Here is a 16,221-nt window from a genome sequence, read left to right as displayed (position 1 = left end):
AATCGCTGCTGAGTATGTGGTCGTGGACGTCCAAACCATGGTCCAGGATCCACATAGACTTTGCAGGTCCCTTCCTGGGAAGATGTTTTTAGTTGTGGTGGATGCACATTTGAAGTGGATAGAGTGTATAATCATGTCATCCAGCACATCCACAGCTATCATTGAGAATCTCAGTGCCATGTTCGTGACACATGGTCTGCCTGACATCGTTGTTAGCGACAACGGATCGTGCTTCACCAGTCAGGTGTTTCAAGAGTTCATGAAACTCAATGGTATCAAACATGTAAGGTCAGCACCGTTCAAACCTGCACCCAATGGGCAAGCAGAATGTGCTTTCCAAATCATAAAGCAGAGTATGAAGCGAGTAACCCAAGGGTCACTGCAGACCCGCCTGTCATGCATACTGCTTAGTTACAGGACAAGACCACACATGCTTACCGGGGTCTCACCTGCTGAGCTAATGATGAAGAGAGGTCTTAAGACCAAGCTATCTCTTGTACACTCTGACTTGAATAATCATGTTGAATATAGAAGACAAAGTCAGCAAGGGTATCACAATCGCGCAGCTGTGTCACGCGATATTTCTGTAAATGATCCTGTATATGTTCTGAATTATGGTCAGGGTCCCAAGTGGATCGCTGCTACTATCATGGCCAAGGAGGGCAACAGAGTATTTATTGTCAAGCTCAAAAATGGGCAAACATGCAGGAAACATATGGATCAGACAAAGCTGTGGCATACAGGCGAACCAGAACAGTCGGAGAAAGAGACAATTGACAACCAACCAATCTACCCCCAGTCATCAGAGGACTCAATGGTCATCAGTGAATCGGGACTTTCAATCACTGACATGTTCAATGAAAATGGACTTTCAATCCCTGACATGGCCATTGCCACTCCCACCAGGGCAGCCACCCAGCCACCAGTCACAACAGACTCTGAACACTCACCCAAGGCTGGAGTTGAACTGAAACGGTCAACCCGGGAGCGTAAAACACCGGACCATCTCAATTTGTAAAAGACTGTGTCAATATCTCAGAGTGGGGTATTGTCATGTATGTACTTTTGGGATCACAAGCCACTAGATGGCATCACTATTGGAGACCATTGGGCTGCACGTATGTGTGTGCAGCCCAAGTATAAAAGGCCAGCCATTTTGTATATTAGTCACTTTGGGCCTCAATAAAGCAGAGTCAAGGTCATACCTCTTGGAGTTAAACAGTACTCAGTCTAACAGTTAATGCATACACAACACCTCCCATCCAGTGACTCAGGATAGAAAGCATACACTCGTTGTGGGGATAGGATTGGGCTTGATTGCAATGCCCCCAGGATCAGATTGGCTGCTGGGATGTAGGATCGAGGTTCAGACACAAAGAAAGGCCACTTGGGCAAGTACTGCACACTAACCAATTTCCATGAAACTATACCCCAACATTTCAGCATTTAAGTGGGGGAGGGGAGAAAACCAAGGGTGAGTTAAACAATAATGTATTAGTATGACACATACAGAATTCAGTGCCATTTACCAGGTGCCACTGTCAGAACAAAATCTGCTTTAAGCTTTTTGTGAGTCTTAAATCCTGTGTCTGAGTCAGGGCAATTATGCAGCCTTGTCTCAAAACATAAGGCTGTCTAACTAAAAACCATAGGCATTCCCAGAGTATTGAGATCAGCAGACATTGTACTGAGTGACAAAGCACTGACAGAAACCTGACAATAACAGCCACTCCAGGCTAAAACCTGCCTTTTCTCTGATGCTGGGTTTCATCTCAAGATGACAACTGATTGTTATCTAAATTCTCAAAGGTTCAATGTAATTATGTAAATACTGTCAGATTAGTGTAACAGCATCCTTCAGCATGATCTGGTTTGCTTTTCAAATAAAATGTGTTTAAACTCATGACAAAAGCCATCATAATTCATTAACGGAATCGTATGATTGGCCTTTGTGTGCATTTTCTTTTCTTTTTCTTCCCCTTGAACTTTGGAGACTCCCTGACCCACAAACCATTGTTGCTTGAGTGGACAGGCTGGAGTATTCTTTCTGTTTGAATCATTTGAAGCAAAGTAGCTGAAATATGGAATTGTCTCAAAAACCCAATACAAGGGAGAAACTGTTTCCTCTGACCACCAGAGGACATCGATTTAAAATAATTGGCGAAAAAACTAGAGGGAAAATGAGGTGAATTTATTCTTTGCACACAGAGGGGTGTTAAGATCTGGCACACACTACCTGAAAGGGTGGTGGAATCAGATTAGATAGGAAATTTTACAAAGCAATTGGACATGTACTTGAGGAGGACTAATTTGTAGATATGGGGAAAAAGCTGGGGTGTGGGACCAAATTGGCCAGCTCTTTCAAAGAGCCAGCTCAGGCACAACGGGCTGAATGGCCTCTTTCTGTGCTGTAAGATTCTATGATTCCATGATAATCTCTTGTCCAAAGTACCTGGTGTAGTGAGTGAGTGAAATCTACCGCATCCGTAAGCCATGGGAGTAAAGAAGGAAAGGTTTTCAGGATTCATGGAGATTGCCTATTCTAAGTAAATGGCCTTTGGATTTGTGGTAGAAAATCTTAATTATCAACTTGGTGCAGCTTTAACGAAACAGACAAAACAGTCGGACAGCCTTTCAGCTCTTCGATGAATGCACGTGCAGGCCCATATTGCTGCAGGGCAGATTTTGTTCCCGGCACATAAATATGCTTCTAATGTCATGTATAAACCTTACAACTCAGGGCCACCAAGGACATGACTAGCATTAACTACTTGCATGCTGACAGACTCACACAAGGTGGGATGTGAGCTCGGCACTTCAGGCACACTGTCTATGCTCTTGCAAATTTCTATCTATTTGCTGTGTTGTATTTGCTTACAGAAAAATGCAGTGCATAATAGAGAGGAACACTGCCGGAATAGTGTGCGCCCTCCCATCTTGCACACGTTGACCCAGGCATCCAAATTCCAGAGACCATAGAAGGAATGCAGAACGTTCAGAGGTTGCCGCAAGCTGCAAACTATTAGTATCCCTCACTTTTTCTTTCTTCACCTACTCACTCATTCATGCCCACACATACACTGTACCATCAGTGTGCATGACTCAATATCTTGCCATTGAAGATCTGTCGTACTGCCAGCATTCTGGCGCTTGTTTTATTTCTGGTCCTTTTGTGCCCATGAGGAGGAGAGATCAGCCTCCCTAAACCTCTCCCTTCTCCTTTAACACCATCCATAAAGCCTACCTCTTTGACTAAGCTATTGGTCTAATATCTCCTTATGTGGCTCGGTGTGAAATTTTATTTGATAACCCTCCTGTGAAGCGTCTTGGGATGTTTTACTATATTGAAGGCGCTATATGTTTCTTTTGTGATATTTGATTGGATTAACTAAACTGCAGAGCACTGTGGGGATTGTGCCCATTCTAGAGCCATCTGCAATGGAGCTTCTAGTCACCAAGATCCTTCATTCATAGGTTTTAGAGACCTTTGGCTCTGATATACAGGAGTCACTCTCATCTGGATTCAACATGCTGGAGAATTGGATTAAGACAACCATAATGGAGTGCATTTCAGAATGCATTCAGTTAAGCTCCAGTACAAGTGACTCCTGACTTCGCATCACTCAGACATGGCCCTGATGAGTTTGCAGACAATTGCAGTCAGTGCTTATGATGCAGGATGTTTCATTCTTCCTGATTAATATACTTTTATCCCAAACAGTGAAACACTTCATTCACTCAATGCTTCCCCATGTTTCAGTAATGTTAATAATTCTCTTATCTGTCTTGAATGAGGTCCTTTTCCATGTTAATAATGTGGAGGAAGTGCATTGGGAGGGCACTGAGCACCTCGAGTCTTGTCGCGGAGAGCATGCAGAAAACAAGCGCAGGCAGCGGAAGGAGCGTGTGGCAAACCAGACTCTCTACCCACCCTTTCCTTCAACAACTGTCTGTCCCACCTGTGACAGAGACTGTAACTCCCGTATTGGACTGTTGAGTCACCTAAGAACTCACCTTTAGACCGGAAGCAAGTCTTCCTTGATTTCAAGGAACTGCCTATGATGATGATGAATATTGAACAATAAACTCTCTCATTATAGACCTTGATAAATATTATTTTGCCTTTGAGAAATTGTTAACCGACAAAGTTTTGCTTCAGAACTTTGACCAGAAATGCCTCAGCAGACACTTGACCAGTGGTGTGAAATTATTGGGGTTGAATTCTCGGCCCCTACAAGCATGTACGAGGTGCACAGGTGCCTGTTGGGGCCTCGCAATTTCCGGGTTTAGGTATGCACTCCGCATGCACCAAAACCCGGAAGTTGCAATCTATCAAGAATCATTTTGACAGATCACACAAATCTAACAGACATGGGCATTTGCTGGCAGAGAGTTTGGCTATTTGCCCAACCTCTGCCCAGCAAATGCCCATGAAATTCTTATGCCTGATAAAAGTAGGCGTAAGGCCTGCTTTTATCAGTGTAAGACTTTTAAAGGACAGAAAAATAAATTTTTTTTCATTAAATTAAACACTTAAAACTTGTGAAATAAAGTAAGTTTATTTTTAGACCCTTTAAAATATGTACATTTATTTTTCAAAAAAGTACATTTTTGTTTTAAATAATTAATTCAATTCCATTTTGATTAATTTTAAATATGTGATGGTTTAAAAAATTTTTATTTTAATTGTTTGTGTATTTTCTGGGGTGGGGTATTTCCATTCATACTTGTGATAGACGGAACTCCCCACAAGTATGAATGGAAATATCCCCACGTTGATTGGTTGGGCCGGCCCACATGATCCCAGAGACGCTTGCAAAATGCCTACGTCCCTGGGATACATGGGCCTCTACACAGGCCTTCACGTGGAGGCCCAGGTCCACAAGTCTCCGAACCCCCCCCGGACCACCAGGTAAATTTGTAGATTTTTTCAGGTCGAAGGCATCCGCCTGTGGGAAGCCTCCGACTGCACTTTCTACACCAATAAAACTGCTCTGCTTTTTCTCAGAGCCTGTTAACTGTTGCACAAGGCTTGCTAATGCGTTCTGTGGGAGATCTACGGATTTGAATCTGGTCACAAAGCTCAATGAGGGAAGGGTTTTAACACTTAAAAAATATATATGACATGCTACAGTAATGTTGTACCAGTTTCAAGTGGCTTTTATATTATTGGCAAGTTGTTTTCCTACAATACTGGAAGGTAGCATTTTAATTCAGAACATTGAACTGATTTTCGCAAATGAAATGTAGTCAAATTAAACTTAATTTAATCAATTATTCAATTATTCAAAGTTATTTTAAAAATTGAGGGAAATTGCCTTTCAAGAAGGTGGAGGTGCCATTTCTACAATTTGTTTCTTTGCAATAAACAGGATTTCCACAATCAAGAGAGACTCAAATACTATAACGCCAAAGAAATTCTGCAAAGGCCTTTGGGGAAGGGTGGGTAGGTAACAGAGCTGCAAATATAACAGTGCTGAATCACTCTCTTTAAAATTGGGTCCCCGAGGTCTTCATTTGTTTCAAGTAAAATGAAAAGAGAATAAACACCTGATAAATCTATCAGCGTGATAAGTAGTTCCACATATTTACCATTTGGTGGCAATGTGATGCTAGAAAATGGATATCTCATGCAGGAGCTAATCTACAGAAAGGCTGTGTTGTCCATTATGTTGAAATATTAGAGAGATCTTGCCAATCCTCTTGTAAATTATGCATAATCCATTCATTTATCAAACACTATCTTCAGTGATTAAGGTTCAAAAGGATGCATTGAACCTCTGCAGTTAAACTGCAGGCTTGAAAAGTAATTCATCGGCCTACTGCTGGTAGCAGACCAACTGGAAGGCCCCAGCATTGGTTTCCAGTCTTGTTGAGTTATCTGATCTGGCAGTGGAAGGAAGAATGCAATTGGCCTCAATAACCCTGCACGAGGGAGAGCAAAAATAATGAACTGTGGTACTAATTGCTATGCAGGAATTCCTGTTGGAGTGAGGACAGGATCAGCCTCCTCATGGAATAGCCTGCTGACACTCACCATCCAGGCTCGCTTAGAAAGAGTGGGCGAGGTATCGGATAGGTGTCAGTCACTGTGGCACTATATCCCACTGAGAGTTAGAGACTTCATGAGAGGAGGTAAGAAAACAAAATGCGGTCTTTACTTGTTTTAAAAAAAAAATCCTTGAAGGCTTTTAATTTTATTCCTTTTCCACAATGCAGGCAGAATTTTAGCAATTAAATAAAAAATAATTTGTTGTTAACCAAGTTAAAATAAATGGATTAATAACTGCTTTAAAATAGGTCATTGGGGTGAGAGTGGAAAAGTAGTGCACAGAGTGGATTTACCTCAGAAACAAGTCATTAGCACGTTTCCTGACCACCGGACGTCTCAAAGCACTTTACAGCCAATGAAGCACTTTTGAAGTGTAGTCACTGTTGTAATGTGGGCAACGCGGCAGCCAATTTGCACACAAGTAAGCTCCCACAAACAGCAATGTGATAATGACCAGATAACCTGTTTTTTTGGGTTATATTGATTGAGGGATAAATATTGAACAGGACACCGGGGATAACTCCCCTGCTCTTCTTCAAAATAGTGCCATGGGATCTTTTATGTCCAATTGAGAGAGCAGATGGGGCCTCGTATTAACGTCTCATCAGAAAGACGACACCTCTGATACTGCAGCGCTCCCTCAGCACCGCACTGGAGTGTCAGCCTCGATTTTTATTTTTGTGCTCAAGTCCCTGGAGTGGGACTTGAACCCACAACCTTCTGATTCAGAGGCAAGAGTGCTACCCACTGAACCACAGCTGACACTGTTATCTAGAGTCACTTCTATTTTAATGTTTTTTCGTGATATTTTTGTTTACAGGGTTGCTCTGTGGAATTGATTTTATGCTGACAGTAGCTATTGTATGAAATCAGGATGCGCCTGCTCCTGGAAAGGGCCTGCTTCACCTCACTGATGTGAGTTGAGCCAGTCTGCGTGGGCAGCCATCTTAGAAAATCGGAGCCTTGTTTTCTCAAACTGTGAATTCTTGCTGTGTTTTAGACTCCCGTTACACTTGGGACTTGGCGTTGCACTCATTTTGCTATGAAATGAAATCCAACACGGATTTTTTTCTCTGAGCAATATACATTACAAGATACTGAGGTTTTAGCTGCAGATTTCACCTTGAGGAGTGAGGGGATTTGTGTCCTCACGCTTTGATTCAGCTTCCGACTGATTACAGAAGCAGAACTCAAGGGTGAAGCGTGAGCAATACAAGTGCATACAACATGCTTTCCTGCAAAAGACCTCCCACTATGTAAGCACCTTTAGAATAGATTGCTTGGGGAAGAACGCGTTAAAGGCCAGTTCTTTAGTATTTCCAAAATATCAGAAACAAATTGTTTTGTAACTGTGGCAGGTCTACAGCTTTAAAGTGGAGCGTGAGTATGTACTAACCCTGACTTCAGCTCTTTAAATGGTGGACTGGGACCAATGAATAATGGGCACTTACCATAATGACTGATGGGCTGGTGCAAGTATAGTGAATAATGTGTGTTTATCCTCAGTCCAACTTCTGATTGTATTTACATATCTTCCCTTGGACACTAATGCACAGGTGGTGTGTGACAACAGAACCTCTTTCAGCATATCTCTCCACTATCCAATGAGATTTGTTTGCTGCCTATCTGCTTAGGCTTTTATTTTTGTTTATCCAAGGCCGGAGTTATAGCGCACTTGGTGCAAAGTCCTTCGGGGGGAGGGGGGTTCTGAGTTTTCGATGCATTCAATAATCTCCCGAGTTAAACTGCCACCTTTGCATGGATACACACCTAGATACATCACATAGATGTGAGAGCAGCAGTGTAATTGGAAAAATATTGCCAACGGGCTTGTAATATTTATGCGACTTCCTCAGCACTGCACTGCAATGTTCGGACTGAAGTGGCAAAAATGGAGAGGTTTCAAGGTGCTTTATTTTCCATTGGTACTTCATGCAAGAGGCTATTACACACATGAGCCCAGACAGGAAGTGTCAGCAAACTGTTTGACTGCAAGAAGCATTAAAAATGAGCACAATTCTGCCCTCGTTCAACTTCTACAAAGCTGCACACTTGTAGCAGGGGTTGCTGGAAAGTGATCAGACGTGGGATACTTGGCCAGTTTCCCCGTCTCTAATCCAGAGATAAGAACGGCAATTAGTCACTTCCTATCACTGCCTTCGCTGAGATCAAATTATAACAGAAAACAATATATTGGAAACTTGGCCAACTTAATAGGCATCAACTTGATATGGTTACACTTACCATGTCCCCTTGCCAGCCTGGTGTACCCGGATATCCTGACACTCCAGGAAGACCCTGCAAAAATTCATCACCATAAGTCATTAAAGATCCAGGTCACAGCCTGAGCCACTTAATGAAGCAAAGGGCACAACGCAACATTGTTTCAAAGCAGATTTAAATTTTCTTTTCACTGTAAAGGTACAAAAGAGAGTAATAGATACTTGGGAGTGATTTCAGGCAATAATCTCTCTGAGGAGGCTAAGTAGACACCAGAGCCACAATTTTAACCCACGAAGAGTTCAGCGTGAGTCATAGTCCATTATAACTCTTGGGGCCCCACCCGAAGCTGGTGAGGAATGATGTCAGAGCTTGCAGGTGGGTGCGCTAAATCAGGTGGGAGGCCGCACTGCTGGGACCCCAATGGAACGGTCCTCAGCAAGGTAAGTAGAGGGCGGCGAGTCAAGGCCTAATGCAGCCAAAGAAGGAGGGGAAAGCCCAAGGATGAGGAGGCCCAAGATTTCCTTGTTTTAAAAAAAATACAACTTACCTGTGCTTCTTCTGACCTAATGCTGGCGGGTTCCGTGACAAGCGGGCCTCCTGATCCTGGTAGTTAAAATTGCTGGCCAATGACTTAATCGGGCTGCAACTTTCCCATTTTAATTAGGCCCCCGTCTGCCTGGGGTGGGCGACCTCTATACGGTAGTGGAGTGGAAACACATGAGCCCCTCCCACCATGCTATTTTAACTACCCACCTACCCCACTTGCCAGTCAGACTGGGTTAACATTGAAGCTCATAAGCCATCATATGAACCTGATGATTTTACCACCCTTGTGCCATTCCCAGGAATACACACACATAGACACACTGTTGCTGTGATGCTGATCTTTTATTTTGTTGTTGGTAGTTGAAATTTTGATGACAGCCATGTTCCGGGATTAATTATCCTGATCACTGCAATTTTAGCCAACCATAATCTGCAGTTGATCATCAGGAAATAAAACGGTCAGTTTGTATCTAATCCAAGAAGAAATATGGGGCTAGACTTTCCACTTTGCTGGCTAGCGCCCAAAAAATGGGCACTATTCCAGCGATGGTCAATGTGTCAGCCTTACTGATTGCTGGAACATCGCCCATTTTTTGGATCGTGATTCTCCACTCGGCGATAGGCCAGTGATGTGAAATGGGCGATGCAAAATGTCAGCGATGTAACGTGGGCCCAGCGAACGGCCAGCGATGTGGAAGGCAAATGCTTCCCTAGCAACGGCCTTCTGCGGATTCAAATTTTTTTTTGGTGACAGGTTTTCCCGCGTTTTGGGAGGTCAAGGGTCATCCACACATGCGCAGAAGGCAAAGGGAGGGGCAGAGAGAGAGAGGATACTGAGAGAGGAGGAAGGCAGCGAAAGAGAGGAGAGAGAAAAGACTGAGAAAAGAGATTTATACAGATCATTTCCGGAAAAGAAAGATATATTATTCCCGGAAAAGAAAAATATATTATTACTGGAAAAGAAAGATAAAAGAGATATCCAAATCTGAGCATGATGTGGAGGTGGGGGGAAGAAGAGTGCCAAACCCTTCTCCGATGAAGCGAATGAGGCTCTCGTCGCAGAGGTGCAGTCCCGGTCGGGCCAATTGATGCGGGATTCTCACGGAAAACCCCCACCCCATGTGTATCGCAAGATATGGTGTGAGATCGCTGATGTGATCCCCTCAGCTTGCCATGAGGCGAAGGAGTCCGACCAGTACGGGAAGCGCTGGAACAGCTTAGTTGCTTCGGCAAGAGAAAGTAGCATTTTATATTGTACTGATACAAATTGTAATAATTATAATTAATCTCCTGGATTGAATTTAAGCTTGTTATTCATACATGCATTACATTTACTCCCTGTTACGATCTGGACAGGGCTCTGAACCTATGCCCTTTTTAAGTCTCTCTGGCTGCTGCAGTAGAGAGAGATGTATATGTGTCAAGCTGCAGCTCCTAAACATGCTGAGCTTTGCTTCAACCGTGCATGTTCCTATTTGCATGTAACGTTTTAAACTGTTGTGTTTCCATGATACTACCGAGTCAATTAGCTTATGCTATGCTCTTTTCCCGTTTGCAGAAGAAGATATCTAACAACCGTTCGGAGCAGAGGCGCACCAGAAGGGGCACTGCTCAGGTGCAACCGCTGACAGACCTGGAGGAGCGTGCAGCCGCGCTGGTGGGCCATGAAAGCCGGTCTGGCGGAGCCCAGCTATGCGTCTCGTGAGTAATGTGTCAAACAGTATTAAAAGGTATTGGAACGTCCTGTAATTATAATGCAATATGCAATATACGAATGATGTCATGTCATGTCATGTCATGTAGCCGGCAACGTCAAGGCACGTCATATTGCGCACGCCAATTCCACGGAGGCCGGGTCAGCGAAGTCACCAATCGCCTCCCACAGACGATCAGTTGGAGGGCTTGATCTCCATGTGCTCAGAGACGGCTGCGATAGGTCGTGAGCTTCTCCAGGGTTTTACTTAATTTGCGCGTGACTTTTCACCGGTGTCTGTTGTGCAAGTCGCACTACTGGAGGTAGCACGGCAGACACTGGAGGAGGTGTGTGAGCAGACCGCCGCAACAAATGCCCTGTGGCATGTGCTGCTGGCTGAACACGGCGCTGCACCCCAAGGTGTCGTGTTACGTCTCACCCCGAACACACATGCAAGGACGGAGGAACCACTTCCTCCTGACTCGGAAGATGATCTGACAGCTTCATCTTCTATTGCAACACCCCTTCCACGGCAGGAAGTCTTTACATTGCCCTCTGCATGCCAGCTTCGTCTCAGTCTCCGAGGACCAAAATGGGCGGGTGGGCCTAAGATACAGTAGGGGGAAGGCTCTGGAGGGAAACGTGGCCACAGGTCAAGGTAGGGAGGGGGGGTGTTTTTGCTAAAATTGTTGTGTTATCTTAAATTCTGTTATTGTTAATGTTAATGTTTGTTTACAGTCGGGGGCGGTTGTTGTTAAAAATTATAATAAAATTCTTTCTTAAAGTAATAAATGTTTTTATTGAATTTAACAATTGTTGTGCATTGTCTTATAATAACATAAGTTTAGTTAAGTTAAGCATTAATGCAACTGTTGCACAACATTGGCCAGGCCAGGGCAGCGCAGGCAAGGCTAAAACGTAACTCAATGCAAATGTAACTTTTGTTTAACCATAATTGTAACTGTCCCCAATGTAAATTCATGAAAAACGTTCATTTATTAGCTGCTAGTGCAACAGCTTTGCAGCCACGTAACTCCCACGGGGTTTCTCCGGTCTTCTGGGGGGAGGGGGCGGGTGGTGGGACCATGGCTTCATCGGCAGCTGATTGTCCTCCCCGAGGTTCTCACCAGCCTCCTCCTCCTCCTCTCGCTCCTCGCTGGCTGGCTCTTCCATCTTCTAGAGGTGGACCTGCAGCCCCATCTGGCATTTGTTGTCCTCTCCTTATAGCTAGGTTGTGCAACATGCAACACACTGCAATAAACTCAGTGACCTGGTCAGGGTGGTACTGTTGGTTGCCACCAGAGTAGTCCAGGCATCTGAAGCATTGCTTTAGGACTCCAATTGTCATTTCGATGCATGTAGCTATGTGGCTTTCATTGTAACGCTTCTCGGCTTCAGTAACGGGATTCCGCAGTGGGGTCATCAACCAGCTGGCAAGGCCATAACCTTTATCCCCCAGCATCCAACCGTGACCTTCTGGCTGACTGACAAACAGGTCAGGTATAGCACTCTCACGCAGGATGTGCGCATCATGGATGCTGCCTGGAAATGTACCATTTACTGCCATAATTATTTGGTTGTGGTTGACAATAAGCTGCACATTCAGGGAGTGGAATCCCTTTCTGTTACAAAACACTTCCGGGTTCTGTAAAGGGGCTTTCAGGGCGATGTACATGCAGCCTATTGCTCCCTGCATCTTGGGGAAGTTTGCTATTCTCGAGAAACCCAAAGCCCTCCCGGTTTGTGCCTCCCTGGTCATAGGGAAGCTTATAAAGTCCATCCTGTGAGCGTAAACAGTTTCAGTCACCTGTCGAATGGAGCAGTGTGTAGCGTACTGAGAGATACCACAGATGTCGCCAGCTGAAGCCTGAAAGGATCCAGATGCATAGAAGGATAGTGCTGCAGTAACCTTTACCTCAATGGGCAGTGCGGTTCTGATGGTGCTGGAAGGCTGAAGATCCCCCTTGATGCGCTGGCATATCTCATCGATGACCTCCTTCCGGAAGCGCAACCTCCTAAGACACACGTTTTCAGACAAGTTGCGGTAAAATTGCTTTTCCTTGTTCCTTCGTTGGCTGTACATTTGCCTCCTCTGTCTTCTCTGTCTCTTCATTACTCTGCCACCTCTTCGATTGATCCATTCAGAAACCAGCGTGTGAGCAGTTACGAGTAATGGCAGAGAAGCCATAAGCCCCATCACTATCAATAATATTATTTTCACTTGCTATAAAAGTACTTTTTAGTTAAAAAATGCCTAATCTACTAAGCTATTAGTATAATTAACTATAAGTATAAATGTGAGTGGATCTATCTGTAAAAGACCCTTAAATAACACACTATGTAAGCTCGAGTTTTTTAGCTGCCTTCTGCCTTCCTCCGAAATTCAAAATGGCGTCCGCAGTGCCCAGTTCTGTGAGAAAGGCCCGGGAAAAGCAACTATTCTCCATGTTCTTGGCGAGCGATCAGCCCGGCGATGTGCCGAAAGTTCCACTGAGCGATGTGCGGGCAATCACCTCAGCGATCAGCTCAGCAATATGAGCCGAAAGTTGGGGGGTTAATTTTCCGGCGATGTTCCATCCTGAATTTCCACGTTTTGGTAAAAATGGGCAATAGCAGGCCTTTTTGGGTGATATATGGACGATGTTCCAGCGATGTGAAATGGAAAGTCTAGCCCTTGGAAAGTACAAGTTCCATCACTAACTTCTAATAGCTCAGATGAATACGTGGCTTGAGCAGTGGTGCAGCAGGGAGGGATTCAAATTCCTGGGGCACTGGAACCGGTTCTGGGGGAGGTGGGACCAGTACAAACCGGACGGTCTGCACCTAGGCAGGACCGGAACCAATATCCTAGGGGGAGTGTTTGCTAGTGCTGTTGGGGAGGAGTTAAACTAATATGGCAGGGGGATGGGAACCAATGCAGGGAGACAGAGGGAAACAAAAAGGAGACAAAAGCAAAAGACAGAAAGGAGATGAGTAAAAGTGGAGGGCAGAGAAACCCAAGGCAAAAAACAAAAAGGGCCACTGAATGTAAAGGGGCTGCAGGAGGGGTCAAAACTAAAAATCATGGTTTAAAAACTAGTATTAAAACACTCTATCTAAACGCACGCAGCATTCGAAATAAAGTAAATGAGTTGACGGCACAAATCATTACAAATGGGTATGATTTGGTGGCCATTACAGAAACGTGGTTGCAGGGTGGCCAAGACTGGGAATTAAACATAGAGGGGTACCTGACGATTCGGAAAGATAGACAAGAAGGGAAAGGAAATGGGTAGCTCTGTTAATAAAGGATGATATCAGGGCAGTTGTGAGAGACGACATTGGCTCGAATGGACAAAATGTTGAATCATTGTGGGTGGAGATTAGAGATAGTAAGGGGAAAAAGTCACTGGTGGGCATAGTTTATAGGCCCCCAAATAATAACTTCACGGTGGGGCGGGCAATAATCAAGGGAATAATGGGGGCATGTGAAAAAGGAATGGCAGTAATCATGGGGGATTTTAACCTACATATCGATTGGTTAAATCAAATCGCAAGGGGTAGCCTGGAGGAGGAATTCATAGAATGCATACGGGATTGTTTTTTAGAACAGTATGTTACAGAACCTACAAGGGAGCAAGCGATCTTAGATCTGGTCCTGTGTAATGAGACAGGAATAATAAACGATCTCCTTGTAAAAGATCCTCTCGGAATGAGTGATCACAGTATGGTTGAATTTGTAATACAGATTGAGGGTGAGGAAGTAGTGTCTCAAACGAGCGTACTGTGCTTAAACAAAGGGGACTACAGTGGGATGAGGGCAGAGTTGGCTAAAGTAGACTGGAAACACAGACTAAACAGTGGCACAATTGAGGAACAGTGGAGGACTTTTAAGGAGCTCTTTCATAGTGCTCAACAAAAATATATTTCAGTGAAAAAGAAGGGCGGTAAGAGAAGGGATAACCAGCCGTGGATAACCAAGGAAATAAAGGAGAGTATCAAATTAAAAACCAATGCGTATAAGATGGCCAAGGTTAGTGGGAAAATAGAAGATTGGGAAAATTTTAAACGACAGCAAAGAATGACTAAGAAAGCAATAAAGAAAGGAAAGATAGATTACGAAGGTAAACTTGCGCAAAACATAAAAACGGATAGTAAAAGCTTTTACAGATATATAAAACGGAAAAGAGTGATTAAAGTAAATGTTGGTCCCTTAGAAGATGAGAAGGGGGATTTAATAATGGGAAATGTGGAAATGGCTAAGACCTTAAACAATTATTTTGCTTCGGTCTTCACAGTGGAAGACACAGAAACCATGTCAGAATTTGCTGGTCACAAGAATGTGGGAAGGGAGGACCTTGAGACAATCACTATCACTAGGGAGGTAGTGCTGGACAGGCTAATGGGACTCAAGGTAGACAAGTCCCCTGGTCCTGATGAAATGCATCCCAGGGTATTAAAAGAGATGGCGGAAGTTATAGCAGATGCATTCGTTATAATCTACCAAAATTCTCTGGACTCTGGGGAGGTACCAGCGGATTGGAAAGCAGCTAATGTAACGCCTCTGTTTAAAAAAGGGGGCAGGCAAAAGGCAGGTAACTATAGGCCGGTTAGTTTAGCATCTTTAGTGGGGAAAATGCTTGAAACTATCATTAAGGAAGAAATAGCGGGACATCTAGATAGCAATAGTGCAATCAAGCAGACGCAGCATGGATTCATGAAGGGGAGATCATGTTTAACTAATTTACTGGAATTCTTTGAGGATATAATGAGCATGGTGGATAGAGGTGCACCGATGGATGTGGTGTATTTAGATTTTCAAAAGGCATTTGATAAGGTGCCACACAAAAGGTTACTGCAGAAGATAAAGGTACGCGGAGTCAGTGGAAATGTATTAGCATGGATAGAGAATTGGCTGGCTAACAGAAAGCAGAGAGTCAGGATAAATGGGTCCTTTTCAGGTTGGAAATCGGTGGTTAGTGGTGTGCCACAGTGATCGGTGCTGGGACCACAACTGTTTACAATATACATAGATGACCTGGAAGAGCGGACAGAGTGTAGTGTAACAAAATTTGCAGATGACACAAAGATTAGTGGGAAAGCGGGTTGTGTAGATGACATAGAGAGGCTGCAAAGAGATTTAGATAGGTTAAGCGAATGGGCTAAGGTTTGGCAGATGGAATACAATATCGGAAAGTGTGAGGTCATCCATCTTGGGAAAAAACACAGTAAAAGGGAATATTATTTGAATGGGGAGAAATTACAACATGCTGCGGTGCAGAGGGACCTGGGGGTCCTTGTGCATGAATCCCAAAAAGTTAGTTTGCAGGTGCAACAGGTAATCAGGAAGGCGAATGGAATGTTGGCCTTCATTGCGAGAGGGATGGAGTACAAAAGCAGGGAGGTCCTTCTGCAACTGTATAGGGCCGCACCTGGAGTACTGCGTGCAGTTTTGGTCACCTTACTTCAGGAAGGATATTTGGAGGGGGTACAGAGACGATTCACTAAGCTGATTCCGGAGATGAGGGGGCTACCTTATGATGATAGATTGAGTAGACTGGGTCTTTACTCCTTGGAGTTCAGAAGGATGAGGGGTGATCTTATAGAAACATTTAAAATAATAAAAGGGATAGACAAGATAGAGGCAGAGAGGTTGCTTCCACTGGTTGGGGAGACTAGAACTAGGGGGCACAGCCTCAAAATACAGGGGAGCCAATTTAAAACGGAG

At 44.1% G+C, this 16,221-nt stretch overlaps 1 long non-coding RNA gene across 1 annotated transcript in view; it reads right to left on the bottom strand.

Moving 5' to 3' along the window:
* Positions 1–16,221, bottom strand: part of LOC139232923 (uncharacterized) — a 35,345-nt gene that overhangs the window by 9,901 nt on the left and 9,223 nt on the right. Inside the window, exon 2 of the long non-coding RNA XR_011588104.1 lies at positions 8,297–8,350. This is a non-coding gene — a long non-coding RNA (uncharacterized lncRNA). The remainder of the gene's footprint in view (positions 1–8,296; positions 8,351–16,221) is intronic.

The sequence above is a fragment of the Pristiophorus japonicus genome, chromosome 20 (genome assembly GCF_044704955.1).
Source record: "Pristiophorus japonicus isolate sPriJap1 chromosome 20, sPriJap1.hap1, whole genome shotgun sequence".
Lineage (NCBI taxonomy): Eukaryota > Metazoa > Chordata > Chondrichthyes > Pristiophoridae > Pristiophorus > Pristiophorus japonicus.
This window is presented reverse-complemented; position numbering and strand designations above follow the sequence as displayed.